Below are 20,770 nucleotides of genomic sequence, written 5' to 3' on the forward strand. Positions count from 1 at the left end.
CTGCTGTTGCTGTCGTTGTTGGTGGTGGTGGTGTTGTTGCTGTTGGCTGCGTTGGTGGTGTAGTTCTTGGTGTTGTTGTGGTTATTGTTGGTGTTGTTGGTGTTGTTGTGGTTGTTGGTGTTGGTGTGGTTGTTGTTGGTGTGGTTGTTGGTGTGGTTGTTGGTGTGGTTGTTGGTGTTGGTGTGGTTGTTGGTGTTGTTGTTGTTGGTGTTGTTGGTGTTGTTGTGGTTGTTGGTGTTGGTGTTGGTGTTGGTGTGGTTGTTGGTGTGGTTGTTGGTGTTGGTGTGGTTGTTGGTGTGGTTGGTGGTGTAGTTCTTGGTGTTGTTGTGGTTGTTGTTGGTGTTGTTGGTGTTGTTGTGGTTGTTGGTGTTGGTGTGGTTGTTGTTGGTGTGGTTGTTGGTGTTGTTGTTGGTGTGGTTGTTGGTGTTGTTGGTGTTGTTGTTGGTGTGGTTGTTGGTGTTGTTGGTGTTGTTGGTGTTGTTGGTGTTGGTGTTGTTGTGGTTGTTGGTGTGGTTGTTGGTGTGGTTGTTGGTGTTGGTGTGGTTGTTGGTGTTGTTGTGGTTGTTGGTGTTGGTGTGGTTGTTGTTGGTGTGGTTGTTGGTGTTGTTGGTGTTGTTGGTGTTGTTGGTGTTGTTGTGGTTGTTGTTGGTGTTGTTGTTGTTGGATTTGGTGTTGGTGTTGGTGTTGTTGGTGTTGTTGGTGTTGTTGTGGTTGTTGGTGTTGTTGGTGTTGTTGTGGTTGTTGGTGTTGTTGTTGGTGTTGTTGGTGTTGTTGTTGTGGTTGTTGTTGTTGTTGTTGTTGGATTTGGTGTTGGTGTTGGTAGTGGTGGTGTTGGTGGTGGTGTTGCTGCTGTTGTTGTTGTTGCTGCTGTTGTTAGTGTGGTTACTGAGAAGCCTTAGGAGGAAACTTGGGATTTAGTTGAGGACTAATGTCATATCTTCCACACGGAATGTGTTGTTGATCACACAATCCTGCCGTCCATACTACGCACTTAGGGGGAACGTCCATACTACGCTCTTAGGGGGAACGTCCATACTACGCTCTTAGGGGGAACGTCCATACTACGCTCTTAGGGGGAACGTCCATACTACGCTCTTAGGGGGAACGTCCATACTACGCTCTTAGGGGGAACGTCCATACTACGCTCTTAGGGGGAAAAAGGTGCTATCTAGAACCGGAAAGAGTTCTTCGGCTGTCCCCATAGGATAACCCTTTGAAGTACACTTTTTGGGTTCCAGGTAGAACCTTTTTGGGTTCCATGTAGAACCCTTTAAGGGTGCTCCTACGTAGACAGCCGTAGAACCCTTTTACGAAGAGGGTACTCTCCTGTACTAGCAGCATCAACCGTTGTTGTTCAACCAATATCTTGTTCTAAACATCAATGTAAAATAATGGCCTTGTAACTGGCCTTGTAACTGGCCTTGTTACTGGCCTTGTAACTGGCCTTGTAACTGGCCTTGTAACTGGCCTTGTAACTGGCCTTGTAACTGGCCTTGTAACTGGCCTTGTTACTGGCCTTGTAACTGGCCTTGTAACTGGCCTTGTTACTGGCCTTGTAACTGGCCTTGTAACTGGCCTTGTAACTAGCATTGTAACTAGCATTGTAACTGGCATTGTAACTAGCATTGTAACTGGCATTGTAACTGGCATTGTAACTGGCATTGTAACTAGCATTGTAACTAGCATTGTAACTGGCCTTGTAACTAGCATTGTAACTGGCCTTGTAACTAGCATTGTAACTAGCATTGTAACTAGCATTGTAACTGGCATTGTAACTGGCATTGTAACTGGCATTGTAACTGGCCTTGTAACTAGCATTGTAACTGGCATTGTAACTAGCATTGTAACTAGCATTGTAACTGAGTTATTGGTTAAATTACTGAGACTGATACAGGATGGAAACATGTTATTACACAACAATGTCCTCTTAGAAATCAGACTTGGAAGGAAAAAAATGTAGTGTGGTTTTAGCCTGTGACCTATTGGTTTCAAAGCTGTTACAGCTAACTAACTGATCTCACTGCAGTGTTAGACTGGAGGTTATGCTGGGATCTCACTGCAGTGTTAAATTGGAGGTTATGCTGGGATCTCACTGCTGTGTTAGACTGGAGGTTATGCTGGGATCTCACTGCTGTGTTAGACTGGAGGTTATGCTGGGATCTCACTGCAGTGTTAAATTGGAGGTTATGCTGGGATCTCACTGCTGTGTTAGACTGGAGGTTATGCTGGGATCTCACTGCTGTGTTAGACTGGAGGTTATGCTGGGATCTCACTGCAGTGTTAGACTGGAGGTTATGCTGGGATCTCACTGCAGTGTTAAATTGGAGGTTATGCTGGGATCTCACTGCTGTGTTAGACTGGAGGTTATGCTGGGATCTCACTGCTGTGTTAGACTGGAGGTTATGCTGGGATCTCACTGCAGTGTTAAATTGGAGGTTATGCTGGGATCTCACTGCAGTGTTAGACTGGAGGTTATGCTGGGGGCCCAGGGGTGGGATCTCTCTGTTCCACACCCATCCAGGTATTTACAGTGTGGGTTAAAGATGAACTAGAAGACAGGGTTAGCCGGAGGGTCCTTTAAGTGGCAAATTAGTTAATAATCTCTTAAATGCTGGAGAATGAAAACTACCTGACAGAATGGTAATAGAAAGAATGATTAGTGGTGAAAGGTTACAAAATAGAGACTAGCTTTACACTGACATAGAGACTGACATAGAGACACTTTACACTGACATAGAGACTGACATAGAGACACTTTACACTGACATAGAGACTGACATAGAGACACTTTACACTGACATAGAGACTGACATAGAGACACTTTACACTGACATAGAGACTAGCTTTACACTGACATAGAGACTGACATAGAGACACTTTACACTGACATAGAGACTGACATAGAGACTAGCTTTACACTGACATAGAGACTAGCTTTACACTGAGCTTTACACTGACATAGAGACTAGCTTTACACTGACATAGAGACTGACATAGAGACACTTTACACTGACATAGAGACTAGCTTTACACTGACATAGAGACTGACATAGAGACACTTTACACTGACATAGAGACTAGCTTTACACTGACATAGAGACTAGCTTTACACTGACATAGAGACTGACATAGAGACACTTTACACTGACATAGAGACTGACATAGAGACTAGCTTTACACTGACATAGAGACTAGCTTTACACTGAGCTTTACACTGACATAGAGACTAGCTTTACACTGAGCTTTACACTGACATAGAGACTAGCATTACACTGACATAGAGACTACCTTTACACTGAGCTTTACACTGACAGAGACACTTTACACTGACATAGAGATTGACATAGAGACTAGCGTTACACTGAGCTTTACACTGACATAGAGACTAGCTTTACACCGACATAGAGACTTGCATAGAGACACTTTACACTGACTTAGAGACTAGCTTTACACTGACATAGAGCCATTTTACACTGACATAGAGACTGACATAGAGACACTTTACACTGGCATAGAGACTGACATAGAGACTCTTAAATGCTGAGCTTTACACTGAGCTTTACACTGACATAGAGACTAGCTTTACACTGAGCTTTACACTGACATAGAGACTAGCATTACACTGACATAGAGACTAGCTTTACACTGACATAGAGACTGGCTTTACACTGAGCTTTACACTGACATAGAGACTGACATAGAGACACTTTACACTGACATAGAGACTAGCTTTACACTGACATAGAGACTAGCATTACACTGACATAGAGACTAGCTTTACACTGACATAGAGACTAGCATTACACAAAAACCAAAACGTGCCCCCCCCGGGGTTTCCAGGACTGAGTTTGGTTTAGACTCTTGTCTGTGTACCTACCAGGTGCTATCAGACACCATCTTACAGGACAAGGTCATCTTTTCGTCAGGCTCTATATCGTTAAAGAGACACTTCCACATGGCACGTTTCACGTGAACCATAAATGCTGGTTAGGTTCTATGATGGCCAAGCTAATGGGTCTATCTACACCCTGGAGTATAAATGGTCATGGACAGATAAGAGATTGTGTACTGTATCGTTGTTACACAATCAGCGCTTTGGACAGAGATGTGGCATCAGGACAAACAGCCTCTCTTTGCAAGAGCAATTTACTGTTTTGAAGGTGTCGGGAATTGGAGCCACCGGGAGCTGTAGGGACTCTTTCTGTGTATCTGACACTTGTATGGTGAGTGTGTTGGTGTTCTTTAGGGAACATTGTCTTCTTCTGGTGTTCTTTAGGGAACATTGTCTTCTTCTGGTGTTCTTTAGGGAACATTGTCTTCTTCTGGTGTTCTTTAGGGAACATTGTCTTCTTCTGGTGTTCTTTAGGGAACATTGTCTTCTTCAGGGAACATTGTCTTCTTCTGGTGTTCTTCAGGGAACATTGTCTTCTTCTGGTGTTCTTTAGGGAACATTGTCTTCTTCTGGTGTTCTTTAGGGAACATTGTCTTCTTCTGGTGTTCTTTAGGGAACATTGTCTTCTTCTGGTGTTCTTTAGGGAACATTGTCTTCTTCAGGGAACATTGGTGTTCTTTAGGGAACATTGTCTTCTTCTGGTGTTCTTTAGGGAACATTGTCTTCTTCTGGTGTTCTTTAGGGAACATTGTCTTCTTCTGGTGTTCTTTAGGGAACATTGTCTTCTTCTGGTGTTCTTTAGGGAACATTGTCTTCTTCTGGTGTTCTTTAGGGAACATTGTCTTCTTCTGGTGTTCTTTAGGGAACATTGTCTTCTTCTGTTACTATTTAAGTGAAGTGGGAAGTTCAACTCGTTCAGTTCAAAAAGAATGAATCTTTTCGACTCGGTCAGTCGAAATAATTAATATTTTCGATTCATTTCATACATTAGAGTGGGTAATGCCCAGACCACGCAGGACCCCCCCTACCAGTGAACAATTTATTATATAAAAAAAAATACCTTTTTATATAACTAGGCAAGTCAGTTAAGAACAAATTCTTATTTTCAATGACAGCCTAGGAACAGTGGGTTAACTGCCTGTTCAGGGGCAGAACGACAGATTTTTATAATGTCAGCTCAGGGATTCGATCTTTCAACCTTCCGGTAACTAGTCCAATGCTCTAACCACTAGGCTACCTGCCGCCTCTACACTCTAACCACTAGGCTACCTGCCACCTCTACACTCTAACCACTAGGCTACCTGCCACCTCTACACTCTAACCACTAGGCTACCTGCCGCCTCTATACTCTAACCACTAGGCTACCTGCCCACCTACACTCTAACCACTAGGCTACCTGCCGCCTCTATACTCTAACCACTAGGTTACCTGCCCACCTACACTCTAACCACTAGGCTACCTGCCGCCTCTACGCTCTAGCCACTAGGCTACCTGCCACCCCTACACTCTAACCACTAGGCTACTGCCGCCCCTACACTCTAACCACTAGGCTACCTGCCGCCTCTACGCTCTAGCCACTAGGCTACCTGCCGCCCCTACACTCTAACCACTAGGCTACTGCCGCCCCTACACTCTAACCACTAGGCTACTGCCGCCCCTACACTCTAACCACTAGGCTACCTGCCGCCTCTACGCTCTAGCCACTAGGCTACCTGCCGCCCCTACACTCTAACCACTAGGCTACTGCCGCCCCTACACTCTAACCACTAGGCTACCTGCCGCCTCTACGCTCTAGCCACTAGGCTACCTGCCGCCTCTACGCTCTAGCCACTAGGCTACCTGCCGCCTCTACACTCTAACCACTAGGCTACTTGCTGAACTGAAGACTCAGAATTCATGATTCTACAAGCCTCTGGATTACCATACAGGATTATTCTCTCATTTCTGACTGAGACTTTCACAAGGGTGCTTTAAACAACGTACAGGTATTACCTAGGCATAGAAATAATATTAGTTATTCTCTATGTTTGGCATGTTCTTCAGTTTCTGTTGATGGCAGTAGACAGTCCTGGGCTAGATACTTGTGTTCTAGACAGTCCTGGGCTAGATGCTTGTGCTGTAGATAGTCCTGGGCTAGATGCTTGTGCTGTAGACAGTCCTGGGCTAGATACTGGTGTTGTAGACAGTCCTGGGCTAGATGCTTGTGCTGTAGATAGTCCTGGGCTAGATGCTTGTGCTGTAGACAGTCCTGGGCTAGATTTGCTGTAGATAGTCCTGGGAGACTTGTTCAGTCCTGGGCTAGAACTTGTGTTGTGACAGTCCTTAGAAATTGTGCTGTAGACAGTCCTGGGCTAGATGCTTGTACTGTAGATACCTGGGCTAGATAGAAATAATATTAGTTAGTCCTGGGCTAGATATGTTTGTAGACAGTCCTGGGTAGATCTTCAGTTTCTGTTAGACAGTCCTGGCTTGTGCTGTAGACAGTCCTGGGCTAGATACTTGTGTTGTAGACAGTCCTGGGCTAGATACTTGTGCTGTAGACAGTCCTGGGCTAGATACTTGTGCTGTAGACAGTCCTGGGCTAGATACTTGTGTTGTAGACAGTCCTGGGCTAGATACTTGTGTTGTAGACAGTCCTGGGCTAGATACTTGTGTTGTAGACAGTCCTGGGCTAGATACTTGTGTTGTAGACAGTCCTGGGCTAGATGCTTGTGCTGTAGACAGTCCTGGGCTAGATACTTGTGCTGTAGACAGTCCTGGGCTAGATACTTGTGCTGTAGACAGTCCTGGGCTAGATACTTGTGCTGTAGACAGTCCTGGGCTAGATGCTTGTGCTGTAGACAGTCCTGGGCTAGATACTTGTGTTGTTGGGAAATAACTGAAAAGACAAATGGCTCTATAAACTAGAAGAGACTGAGACATGAAGCAACATGCAGTCCATGCTGTTGTTGTTGTCGTGTTGTCATCTCGGGTCGCGTCGTGTTGTTGTGTCGTGCTGTCGTCTTGTGTTGTATCGCGTCGTGTTGTCATGTTGTGGTGTGTAAAAGCGCGTCTTTTTTCCTACTTTTCTGAGACTTCGTAACCAGTGTTATCAATTAGCAGTCATTAGAGACGGTTCGGAACAGTCACTAGAGACGGTTCGGAACAGTCACTAGAGACGGTTCGGAACAGTCACTAGAGACGGTTCGGAACAGTCACTAGAGACGGTTAGGAACAGTCACTAGAGACGGTTAGGAACAGTCACTAGAGACGGTTCGGAACAGTCACTAGAACAGTCGGAACAGTCACTAGAGACGGTTAGGAACAGTCACTAGAGACGGTTAGGAACAGTCACTAGAGACGGTTAGGAACAGTCACTAGAGACGGTTAGGAACAGTCACTAGAGACGGTTAGGAACAGTCACTAGAGACGGTTAGGGTCACAGTCAGTCACTAGAGACGGTTAGGAACAGTCACTAGAGACGGTTAGGGACAGTCACTAGAGACGGTTAGGGACAGTCACTAGAGACGGTTAGGGACAGTCACTAGAGACGGTTAGGGACAGTCACTAGAGACGGTTAGGAACAGTCACTAGAGACGGTTAGGAACAGTCACTAGAGACGGTTAGGAACAGTCACTAGAGACGGTTAGGAACAGTCACTAGAGACGGTTAGGAACAGTCACTAGAGACGGTTAGGAACAGTCACTAGAGACGGTTAGGAACAGTCACTAGAGACGTTAGGAACAGTTAGAGACGGAACAGTCACTAGAGACGGTTCGGAACAGTCACTAGAGAGAACAGTCACTAGAGACGGGAACAGTCACTAGAGACGGTTCGGAACAGTCACTAGAGACGGTTCGGAACAGTCACTAGAGACGGTTAGGAACAGTCACTAGAGACGGTTAGGAACAGTCACTAGAGACGGTTAGGAACAGTCACTAGAGACGGTTAGGAACAGTCACTAGAGACGGTTCGGAACAGTCACTAGAGACGGTTCGGAACAGTCACTAGAGACGGTTCGGAACAGTCACTAGAGACGGTTCGGAACAGTCACTAGAGACGGTTCGGAACAGTCACTAGAGACGGTTAGGAACAGTCACTAGAGACGGTTAGGAACAGTCACTAGAGACGGTTAGGAACAGTCACTAGAGACGGTTAGGAACAGTCACTAGAGACGGTTAGGAACAGTCACTAGAGACGGTTAGGAACAGTCACTAGAGACGGTTAGGAACAGTCACTAGAGACGGTTAGGAACAGTCACTAGAGACGGTTAGGAACAGTCATTAGCAGAATCTGTGAAGTACTTGTTTCTCCACAGAGAGAAAATCTATATTATGCTTAACGTTGCTCTTGAAAAGAAGAGGTAGTCGCCAGATTCACATACTGGGATGGCTTGTGACACAGATGGGAGAAAGCGGCTGTTTGAAGCAAAATATTTATTTGGTATTTTGCAATCGAGAATGGCAGCTAGAAAGGCCTACATCTATCAGGCTGTGTGCTGTTCCACCCAGCATAACACACACACACACACACACACACACACACACACACACACACACACACACACACACACACACACACACACACACACACACACACACACACACACACACACACACACACACACACACACACACACACACACACACACACACACACACACACACACACACACACACCAGCCAGCACAGAGAAAAGGGTAGGGCAAGGGTAGGGAAAAGGGTGAACCAGCTCAGGGCTAAAACAAATCTGAAACGCCTGGGGGTTCCCAACCTATAGACTATAGAACCACTGACTGACAACAGACAGACTATAGAACCACTGACTGACAACAGACAGACAGACTATAGAACCACTGACTGACGACAGACAGACAGACTATAGAGCCACTGACTGACGACAGACAGACTATAGAACCACTGACTGACAACAGAAAGACTATAGAACCACTGACTGACAACAGACAGACAGACTATAGAACCACTGACTGACAACAGACAGACAGACTATAGAACCACTGACTGACAACAGACAGTCTATAGAACCACTGACTGACAACAGACAGACTATAGAACCACTGACTGACAACAGACAGACAGACTATAGAACCACTGACTGACAACAGACAGACAGACTATAGAACCACTGACTGACAACAGACAGACAGACTATAGAACCACTGACTGACAACAGACAGACAGACTATAGAACCACTGACTGACAACAGACAGACTATAGAGCCACTGACTGACAACAGACAGACTATAGAGCCACTGACTGACAACAGACAGACTATAGAACCACTGACTGACAACAGACAGTCTATAGAACCACTGCTGACAACAGGACAGGGCTGACTCTATAGTACTGACTGACAAGCATGCTGATTGGTTCTCTTGTCTATTGCTCCTCGACCAATACAACCAGCCAAACCTGCTGTATCATCACACCTTCTGACAGACTGTACGTGGCTAAAAGACCAGTTAATTGGTAGATATAATTTATGTGCTGGGAGGGACTCTTTCTTAGTTCAGACATAACAATGCTATGACTAACAGCCATCGCTGTGCAGACTCAGAGCGTTGGGCCAGTAACCCGAAAGGTTGCTGTATCAAATCCCCAAACTGACAAGGTAAAAATCAGTCATTCTGGGCAAGGCAGTTAACCCACTGTTCCCCTGAACAAGGCAGTTAACCCACTGTTCCCCTGAACAAGGCAGTTAACCCACTGTTCCCCTGAACAAGGCAGTTAACCCACTGTTCCCCTGAACAAGGCAGTTAACCCACTGTTCCCCTGAACAAGGCAGTTAACCCACTGTTCCCCTGAACAAGACAGTTAACCCACTGTTACCCTGAACAAGGCAGTTAACCCACTGTTCCCCTGAACAAGGCAGTTAACCCACTGCTCCCCTGAACAAGGCAGTTAACCCACTGCTCCCCTGAACAAGGCAGTTAACCCACTGCTCCCCTGAACAAGGCAGTTAACCCACTGCTCCCCTGAACAAGGCAGTTAACCCACTGCTGCCCTGAACAAGGCAGTTAACCCACTGTTCCCCTGAACAAGGCAGTTAACCCACTGCTCCCCTGAACAAGGCAGTTAACCCACTGTTCCCCTGAACAAGGCAGTTAACCCACTGTTCCCCTGAACAAGGCAGTTAACCCACTGTTCCCCTTCCAAGAGCCAGGCATTGTAGTCGAGAGACAATTCTTGCCCAGCCACACATATTAGTCATTTAGCTTATCCTATCCAGAGCAACTTACAGATTGTAACTTTTTTTATTTTTAATACATTTTTATTTTAACTAAGCAAGTCAGTAAAGAACAAATTATTTATTTACCCAAAAGGCCTCCTGCAGGAACGGGGGCCTGGGATTAAAACAAGTATATCAAATCTAAATATAGGACAAAACACATGTCACGAGAAGAGAGACACCATAACACTACATAGAGACCTAAGACAACAACAGCATGGCAGCAACACAACATGACAACAACATGGTAGCAACACAACATGACAACAACATGGTAACAACATGGCAGCAACACAACATGACAACAACATGGCAGCAACACAACATGACAACAACATGGTAGCAACACAACATGACAACAACATGGCAGCAACACAACATGACAACAACATGGTAGCAACACAACATGACAACAACATGGTAGCAACACAACATGACAACAACATGGTAGCAACACAACATGACAACAACATGGTAGTAGCACAACATGACAACAACATGACAACAACACAACATGACAACAACATGGCAGCAACACAACATGACAACAACATGGTAGCATCACAACATGACAACAACATGGTAGCAACACAACATGACAACAACATGACAACAACACAACATGACAACAACATGGTAGCAACACAACATGACAACAACATGGCAGCAACACAACATGACAACAACATGGCAGCAACACAACATGACAACAACATGGTAGCAACACATGACAACAACATGGCAGCAACACAACATGACAACAACATGACAACAACACAACATGACAACAACATGGTAGCAACACAACATGACAACAACATGGTAGCAACACAACATGACAACAACATGGTAGCAACACAACATGGCAACAACACAACATGGCAACAACACAACATGGCAACAACACAACATGGCAACAACACAACATGGCAACAACACAACATGGCAACAACACAACATGACAACAACACAACATGGCAGCAACACAACATGACAACAACATGGCAGCAACACAACATGACAACAACATGGCAGCAACACAACATGACAACAACATGGCAACAACACAACATGACAACAACATGGCAGCAACACAACATGACAACAACATGGCAGCAACACAACATGACAACAACATGGCAGCAACACAACATGACAACAACATGGTAGCAACACAACATGACAACAACATGGTATCAACACAACATGACAACAACATGGTAGCAACACAACATGACAACACAACATGACAACAACATGGCAGCAACACAACATGACAACAACATGGTAGCAACACAACATGACAACAACTCAACATGACAACAACATGGTAGCAGCACAACATGACAACAACATGACAGCAACACAACATGACAACAACATGGTAGCAACACAACATGACAACAACATGGCAGCAACACAACATGACAACAACACAACATGACAACAACACAACATGACAACAACATGGTAGCAACACAACATGACAACAACACAACATGACAACAACATGGCAGCAACACAACATGACAACAACATGGTAGCAACACAACATGACAACAGCATGGCAGCAACACAACATGACAACAACATGGTAGTAACACAACATGACAACAACACAACATGACAACAACATGGTAGCAACACAACATGACAACAACACAACATGACAACAACATGGCAGCAACACAACATGACAACAACATGACAACAGCATGGCAGCAACACAACATGACAACAACATGGTAGCAACACAACATGACAACAACATGGGAGCAACACAACATGACAACAGCATGTCAGCAACACAACATGACAACAACATGGTAGCAACACAACATGACAACAACATGGCAGCAACACAACATGACAACAACATGGTAGCAACACAACATGACAACAACATGGTAGCAACACATGACAACAACATGGTAGCAACACATGACAACAACATGGCAGCAACACAACATGACAACAGCATGGCAGCAACACATGACAACAACATGGCAGCAACACATGACAACACAACATGACAACAGCATGGCAGCAACACATGACAACAACATGGTAGTAACACATGACAACAACATGGTAGTAACACATGACAACAACATGGTAGTAACACATGACAACAACATGGTAGTAACACATGACAACAACATGGTAGTAACACATGACAACAACATGGCAACGACATGGTAGCAACACAACATGACAACAACACAACATGACAACAACACAACATGGCAACGACATGGTAGCAACACAAAATGTGGTACAAACATTATTGAGCACAGACAACAGCACAAAGGGCAAGAAGGTAGAGACAACAATACATCACACGAAGCAGCCACAACTGTCAGTAGGACTGTCTATCTTCAGATAGCTAGGTGAGACAACCACATATCACAGTCATAGTCAGTACATTCATCTCCAGATAGCTAGGTGGACCAGTCATAGTCAGTACATTCATCTCCAGATAGCTAGGTGGACCAGTCATAGTCAGTACATTCATCTCCAGATAGCTAGGTGGACCAGTCATAGTCAGTACATTCATCTCCAGATAGCTAGGTGGACCAGTCATAGTCAGTACATTCATCTCCAGATAGCTAGGTGGACCAGTCATAGTCAGTACATTCATCTTCAGATAGCTAGGTGGACCAGTCATAGTCAGTACATTCATCTCCAGATAGCTAGGTGGACCAGTCATAGTCAGTACATTCATCTCCAGATAGCTAGGTGGACCAGTCATAGTCAGTACATTCATCTCCAGATAGCTAGGTGGACCAGTCATAGTCAGCACATTTTGCATCAGACACAGAGTAGTCAACAACAACCCACAGACACAGAGTAGTCACCTCCAACCCACAGTGTAGTCACCTACAACCCACAGTGTAGTCACCTACAACCCACAAACATAGTGTAGTCACCTACAGCCCACAGTGTAGTCACCTACAGCCCACAGTGTAGTCACCTACAGCCCACAGTGTAGTCACCTCCAACCCACAGTGTAGTCACCTACAACCCACAGTGTAGTCACCTACAACCCACAGTGTAGTCACCTACAACCCACAAACATAGTGTAGTCACCTACAGCCCACAGTGTAGTCACCTACAGCCCACAGTGTAGTCACCTACAACCCACAGTGTAGTCACCTACAACCCACAGTGTAGTCACCTACAACCCACAGTGTAGTCACCTACAACCCACATACAGTGTAGTCACCTCCAACCCACAGTGTAGTCACCTACAACCCACAAACATAGTGTAGTCACCTACAACCCACAGTGTAGTCACCTACAACCCACAGTGTAGTCACCTACAACCCACAAACATATATTAAACATAGTGTAGTCACCTACAGCCCACAGTGTAGTCACCTCCAACCCACAGTGTAGTCACCTACAACCCACATACAGTGTAGTCACCTCCAACCCACAGTGTAGTCACCTACAACCCACATACACAGTGTAGTCACCTACAACCCACAGTGTAGTCACCTACAACCCACAAACATGGTGTAGTCACCTACAACCCACAGTGTAGTCACCTACAACCCATAGACACAGTGTAGTCACCTACAACCCACAGTGTAGTCACCTCCAACCCATAGTATAGTCACCTACAACCCACAAACATAGTGTAGTCACCTACAACCCACAGTGTAGTCACCTACAACCCACAGTGTAGTCACCTACAACCCACAGTGTAGTCACCTACAACCCACCGTGTAGTCACCTACAACCCACAGTGTAGTCACCTACAACCCACAGTGTAGTCACCTACAACCCACATACAGTGTAGTCACCTACAACCCACAGTGTAGTCACCTACAACCCACATACACAGTGTAGTCACCTACAACCCACAGTGTAGTCACCTACAACCCACAAACATAGTGTAGTCACCTACAACCCACAGTGTAGTCACCTACAACCCACAGTGTAGTCACCTACAACCCACAAACATAGTGTAGTCACCTACAGCACACAGTGTAGTCACCTCCAACCCACAGTGTAGTCACCTACAACCCACATACAGTGTAGTCACTTCCAACCCACATACACAGTGTAGTCACCTACAACCCACAGTGTAGTCACCTACAACCCACAAACATAGTGTAGTCACCTTCAACCCACAGTGTAGTCACCTACAACCCATAGACACAGTGTAGTCACCTACAACCCACAGTGTAGTCACCTACAACCCACAGTGTAGTCACCTACAACCCACAAACATAGTGTAGTCACCTACAACCCACAGTGTAGTCACCTACAACCCATAGACACAGTGTAGTCACCTACAACCCACAGTGTAGTCACCTACAACCCACAGTGTAGTCACCTACAACCCACAGTGTAGTCACCTCCAACCCACAAACACCACAGCCCAGAGTGCTTAACCCTAACAGTAATTTAATACCAAAAGCACATTTTTGTTTTCCTATTATTTTTTTTTACAATTTAGCCCATTCAATTTTGACTTTGCAGCTGTTCTATCTAATGGCATCCGCATGCTTCTCATCTGAAACCGTTTGTGTATATATTATGACGGCGTTTAGTGATGTTTTGGTCTTCCTCAAGGGTTTTTATTGTGTTGTATGTCCCGTGGACACAAAAACATTTCTCGAGGCAAGTCGAAGTTCGGAGACGCCGTCTACGCCCGTTTTGTCGGTCATTGATTAACAGTAGGGATTCTTCAATTAAGTGTTTGTTGTCATTCAATGAGCGACGACTAGTTTTCAATGCACATTTTTTTCACTTGAGAAATACGGCACCAAAACATCTTAGATGTAAAATTGTGCGACCTAAAATCTCCTCGGCAAAACATCAGCTCAATAAATCTGTCATTTAAAAAAAATCTTAGATTAATTCAGACTATTTTGAGGCAGTGTATGTATACTGGCTACGGCGTCTCAAGGTGGACAAACAATACTATTGCCGTCTTTTCTCATTTTTCAAGCGAAGGTCTTTTATGGTATTATGCCAGCACACTAGGTTCGCCTAGCCGAGTCTGAAACCGAAGCATGTGGAAGCCTTCAGGACAAGACTCATTACAATAAACAGCAACCTGTGAAAATATAGCTCTTATTCTTGAATTATTTGTTGTTCTTATCTCTTTTTTGGGGGGGATTTTCTTAAAATCTTAAAACTACACTGTTGGTTAAGGGGCTTGTAAATACACCTGTTGTATTCGGCGCATGTGACAAATAACATTTTGATTTGATTTGGAAGGTGCTTGGTTCAAGATGATTTGTTTTGTGGTCATATAGGGTTATTACGCTAGCTGCTTGTGGTTAACCAGATGACATAAAACGAGATAAGTAAATAGTTTGTTGTCAAAGCTACAGCTGGGTGTGGAACTAGCCTGTTGTTGTTGATTTGTCTAGTGGATCTACTCCTTTATACCAGTTGATTCTGGACAGGTGTAACCTGATTTCAGGTGATTACCTGTTACGGTCTCCCTGTTTCAGGTACAGTATCCTGACGTGGCGGTGACTGGATGAAATGCTATTTCGTCGCTGCTGTAGGTTTTAGCAGTGTAATTACATAGATATGGAAGTTGCCTGTATGTTATGACAGCAGCGTATTCTGCCTCGCGGCAAAAAGTAAACACTATCCTGTTCGTACTTGTCTGTCAGTGTATATAGTATGACCACACACAGCAAAGACGACAGTATCTAAAAATAAAACAAGTTTGTAAAAGAAGAGCAGTGGTCACACAATCCTACTTGTAGATATTTTTGGAGGAAAGGTATCTTCTTAAAGTTCTAGCCATGCTGGGATGTAGGATTCTATTGCTTCTAGAACTATTTTGAACTATTTTAACTCCCCACTAAATATATCCACTGTGTAGATTCTTATGAACCTTGCAAGTCCCAGGATGTGGAAGTGGTACTGGGTGTGGCTCAGGAATGCTAACATTACAGAACCTGACTGACAGCTATCAGGACACTTTGTGGTTTTCAAAAAACCCCTTTTCTATCCAACCCCTATCTCCTCACAAATGATGTTTTCCTCCTACATGTGACCACAACATCTTACGAGTAGATGTTTTTTAATTTATTAAACAGACAAACTATAATCTTGGTGATCACCTGATGTGGATGATGGAGGTAAATATGGAATTGGTGCTCGGTGTGGCTCAAAGCTGTCGACAGAACACAAACTGACTGACAGGTTTCAGGGGGCTTGATAGCTTAGAATTAATGACGTTCAAAGCATTTACCAGTATTAAATCATTATCTGTAAATATAGGTTTGGGACATGTTCATGCTGCCAATATATCTTAAGGACAGTATAAACAGTATATCTTAAGGACCGTATAAACAACATATCTTAGGTACAGTATAAACAGTATATCTTAGGTACAGTATAAACAGTATATCTTAAGGACAGTATAAACAATATATCTTAGGTACAGTATAAACAGTATATCTAGAGGACAGTATAAACAGTATATCTTAGGTACAGTATAAACAATATATCTTAAGGACAGTATAAACAGTATATCTAGAGGACAGTATAAACAATATATCTTAGGTACAGTATAAACAGTATATCTAGAGGACAGTATAAACAACATATCTTAAGGACAGTATAAACAACATATCTTAGGTACAGTATAAACAGTATATCTTAGGTACAGTATAAACAATACCCATAATGCTGAGAATTTGCATGTCCTTGTGATTAATTTACCACCTCGTTCTTCTCGTTGATCACCTGATGTTTGTCATCCCAGACAAAGCAAGCTAAGACACATTAGTTGACTCGGTTGAAGCCAACAGTGTTGTCATCGTGTTCTGTGAAAGCATGCAGTTTCCCATCAGCGCTCAGAGTCGTGCCAAGGTTTTTTATTCGCTTTTTTTATTCTACCTTTTATTTAACCAGGTAAGCAAGTTGGGGAACAAGGTGCCAATGTAAATGAAATGCCTCACTGCAGATCAATAGGCCTTATGGGATTAAGTACATTTACTTTTCCAAATCCCAATTGGAACTTGGTACAATTGGGATATTGTTCCCAATTGGAACCTATTTGAGAGCTGTGGTATCTACATCAGATATTTTCCCATAGACCAGCCACCCAGTGAATATCAGTTTTGTTATGTATCCTTACCAAATATATATTCTGTTGCCAAGACAAACATCCTGAGAGTAGAAGCAGTTTTGGAAACTCCTTGGTGCATCTCTCTCAACTCAAACATCTTACTCCTTCAATAGCAGTATCAGTGTAATCAGTGTTATCAGTATCAGTGTAATCAGTGTTATCAGTATCAGTGTTATCAGTGTAATCAGTATCAGTGTAATCAATATCAGTGTAATCAATATCAGTGTAATCAGTATCAGTGTAATCAGTGTAATCAGTATCAGTGTAATCAATATCAGTGTAATCAATATCAGTGTAATCAATATCGGTGTAATCAGTATCAGTGTAATCAGTATCAGTGTAATCAGTAGTGTAATCAGTATCAGTGTAATCAGTATCGGTGTAATCAATATCGGTGTAATCAGTATCAGTGTAATCAGTATCAGTGTAATCAGTGTAATCAGTATCTGTGTAATCAGTGTAATCAGTATCGGTGTAATCAGTATCAGTGTAATCAGTATCAGTGTAATCAGTATCAGTGTTATCAGTGTAATCAGTATCAGTGTAATCAGTATCGGTGTAATCAGTATCGGTGTAATCAGTGTAATCAGTATCAGTGTAATCAGTATCAGTGTAATCAGTATCAGTGTAATCATCGGTATCAGTGTAATCAGTGTAATCAGTATCAGTGTAATCAGTATCGGTGTAATCAGTCTAATCAGTATCAGTGTAATCGGTATCAGTGTAATCAGTATCAGTGTAATCAGTATCAGTGTAATCAGTGTATCAGTATCAGTGTAATCAGTATCAGTGTAATCAGTGTAATCAGTATCAGTGTGTATCAGTGTAATCAGTAATCAGTAATCAGTGTAATCAGTGTAATCAGTATCAGTGTAATCAGTATCAGTGTAATCAGTATCAGTGTAATCAGTATCAGTGTAATCAGTATCAGTGTAATCAGTATCAGTGTAATCAGTATCAGTGTAATCAGTATCGGTGTAATCAGTATCGGTGTAATCAGTATCAGTGTAATCAGTATCAGTGTAATCAGTATCAGTGTAATCAGTATCAGTGTAATCAGTATCAGTGTAATCAGTATCAGTGTAATCAGTATCAGTGTAATCAGTATCAGTGTAATCAGTATCAGTGTAATCAGTGTAATCAGTATCAGTGTAATCAGTATCAGTGTAATCAGTATCAGTGTAATCAGTATCAGTGTAATCAGTATCAGTGTAATAATGTAATCAGTATCAGTGTAATCAGTGTAATCAGTATCAGTGTGTAATCAGTGTAATCAGTATCAGTGTAATCAGTATCAGTGTAAGGTCAGTATCAGTGTAATCAGTGTAATCATCAGTGTAATCAGTATCAGTGTAATCAGTATCAGTGTAATCAGTATCAGTGTAATCAGTATCGGTGTAATCAGTATCAGTGTAATCAGTATCAGTGTAATCAGTATCAGTGTAATCAGTATCAGTGTAATCAGTATCAGTGTAATCAGTGTAATCAGTGTAATCAGTATCGGTGTAATCAGTATCAGTGTAATCAGTATCAGTGTAATCAGTATCAGTGTAATCAGTATCAGTGTAATCAGTATCAGTGTATAAGTGTAATCAGTATCAGTGTAATCAGTATCAGTGTAATCAGTATCGGTGTAATCAGTATCAGTGTAATCAGTATCAGTGTAATCAGTATCAGTGTTATCAGTGTAATCAGTATCAGTGTAATCAGTATCAGTGTAATCAGATGTAATCAGTAATCAGTATCAGTGTAATCAGTATCAGTGTAATGTAATCAGTGTAATCAGTGTAATCAGTATGTAATCAGTGTAATATCAGTGTAATCAATCAGTGTATCAGTGTAATCAGTGTAATCAGTATCAGTGTAATCAGTGTAATCGGTGTAATCAGTATCAGTGTAAGTGTAATCAGGTGTAATCAGTATCAGTGTAATCAGTGTAATCAGTATCAGTGTAATCAGTAATAATCAGTGTAATCAGTATCAGTGTAATCAGTAGTGTAATCAGTATCAGTGTAATCAGTATCAGTGTAATCAGTATCAGTGTAATCAGTATCAGTGTAATCAGTATCAGTGTAATCAGTATCAGTGTAATCAGTATCAGTGTAATCAGTATCAGTGTAATCAGTATCGGTGTAATCAGTGTAATCAGTATCAGTGTAATCAGTATCAGTGTAATCAGTATCAGTGTAATCAGTATCAGTGTAATCAGTATCGGTGTAATCAGTATCGGTGTAATCAGTATCAGTGTAATCAGTATCGGTGTAATCAGTATAATCAGTATCAGTGTAATCAGTATCAGTGTAATCAGTATCAGTGTAATCAGTATCAGTGTAATCAGTATCAGTGTTATCAGTATCGGTGTAATCAGTGTAATCAGTATCGGTGTAATCAGTGTAATCAGTATCAGTGTAATCGGTATCGGTGTAATCAGTATCGGTGTAATCAGTATCGGTGTAATCAGTATCAGTGTAATCAGTATCAGTGTTATCAGTGTAATCAGTATCGGTGTAATCAGTATCGGTGTTATCAGTGTAATCAGTATCAGTGTAATCAGTCTAATCAGTATCAGTGTAATCAGTATAAGTGTAATCAGTATCAGTGTAATCAGTATCAGTGTTATCAGTGTAATCAGTATCAGTGTAATCAGTCTAATCAGTATCAGTGTAATCAGTATCAGTGTTATCAGTATCAGTGTAATCAGTATCAGTGTAATAATGGGTAATCAGTGTAATCAAATCAGTGTAATCAGTATCGGTGTTATCAGTGTAATAAAGGTAATCCATAATCAGTGTAATCAGTAAGTGTAATCAGTATCAGTGTAATCAATGGGTAATCAGTAATGTAATCAGGTATCAGTGTTATCAGTATGGTGTAATCAATGGGTAATCATATCGGTGTTATCAGTGTAATCAGTGTAATCAGTATCAGTGTAATCAGTATCGGTGTAATCAGGAGTGTAATCAGTATCTGGTGTAATCAAGAACTAATGGGGATCGGTAATAAATCAGGTAAGAGTAGCTGGTGTAATCAGTGTAATCAATGGGGATCCATAATAAACCCCAGGAAGAGTAGCTGCTGCCTAATCAGGAATAATGGGTAATCCATAATAAATCAGGTAATCAGTATCTGCTGTGTAATCAGGAACTAATGGGGATCCATAATAAATGTAATAGATGTGATGTAATAACATGGATGCAAGTGTAATCAGTATCATGCATGTATGGGAAAATCATGTAATCAGTATCGGTGTAATGATGGTGTAATCAGTAATCGGTAATCAGTGTAACAATGTAATCAATATCAGTGTAATCAGTATCAGTGTAATCAGTATCGGTGTAATCAATATCAGTGTAATCAGTATCAGTGTAATCAGTATCAGTGTAATCAGTATCGGTGTAATCAGTATCGGTGTAATCAGTATCAGTGTTATCGGTATCGGTGTAATCAGTGTAATCAGTATCGGTGTAATCAGTGTAATCAGTATCGGTGTAATCAGTGTAATCAGTATTGGTGTAATCAGTGTAATCAGTATCGGTGT

The 20,770-nt window shown here is 42.5% G+C and overlaps 1 protein-coding gene across 3 annotated transcripts in view; it reads left to right on the forward strand.

Moving 5' to 3' along the window:
* The window catches only part of LOC123999434 (myosin heavy chain, non-muscle-like), an 80,656-nt gene that overhangs the window by 16,933 nt on the left and 42,953 nt on the right, over nucleotides 1–20,770 (forward strand). The window lies entirely within an intron of this gene.

This window comes from Oncorhynchus gorbuscha, linkage group LG16, assembly GCF_021184085.1.
Source record: "Oncorhynchus gorbuscha isolate QuinsamMale2020 ecotype Even-year linkage group LG16, OgorEven_v1.0, whole genome shotgun sequence".
Taxonomy (NCBI): domain Eukaryota; kingdom Metazoa; phylum Chordata; class Actinopteri; order Salmoniformes; family Salmonidae; genus Oncorhynchus; species Oncorhynchus gorbuscha.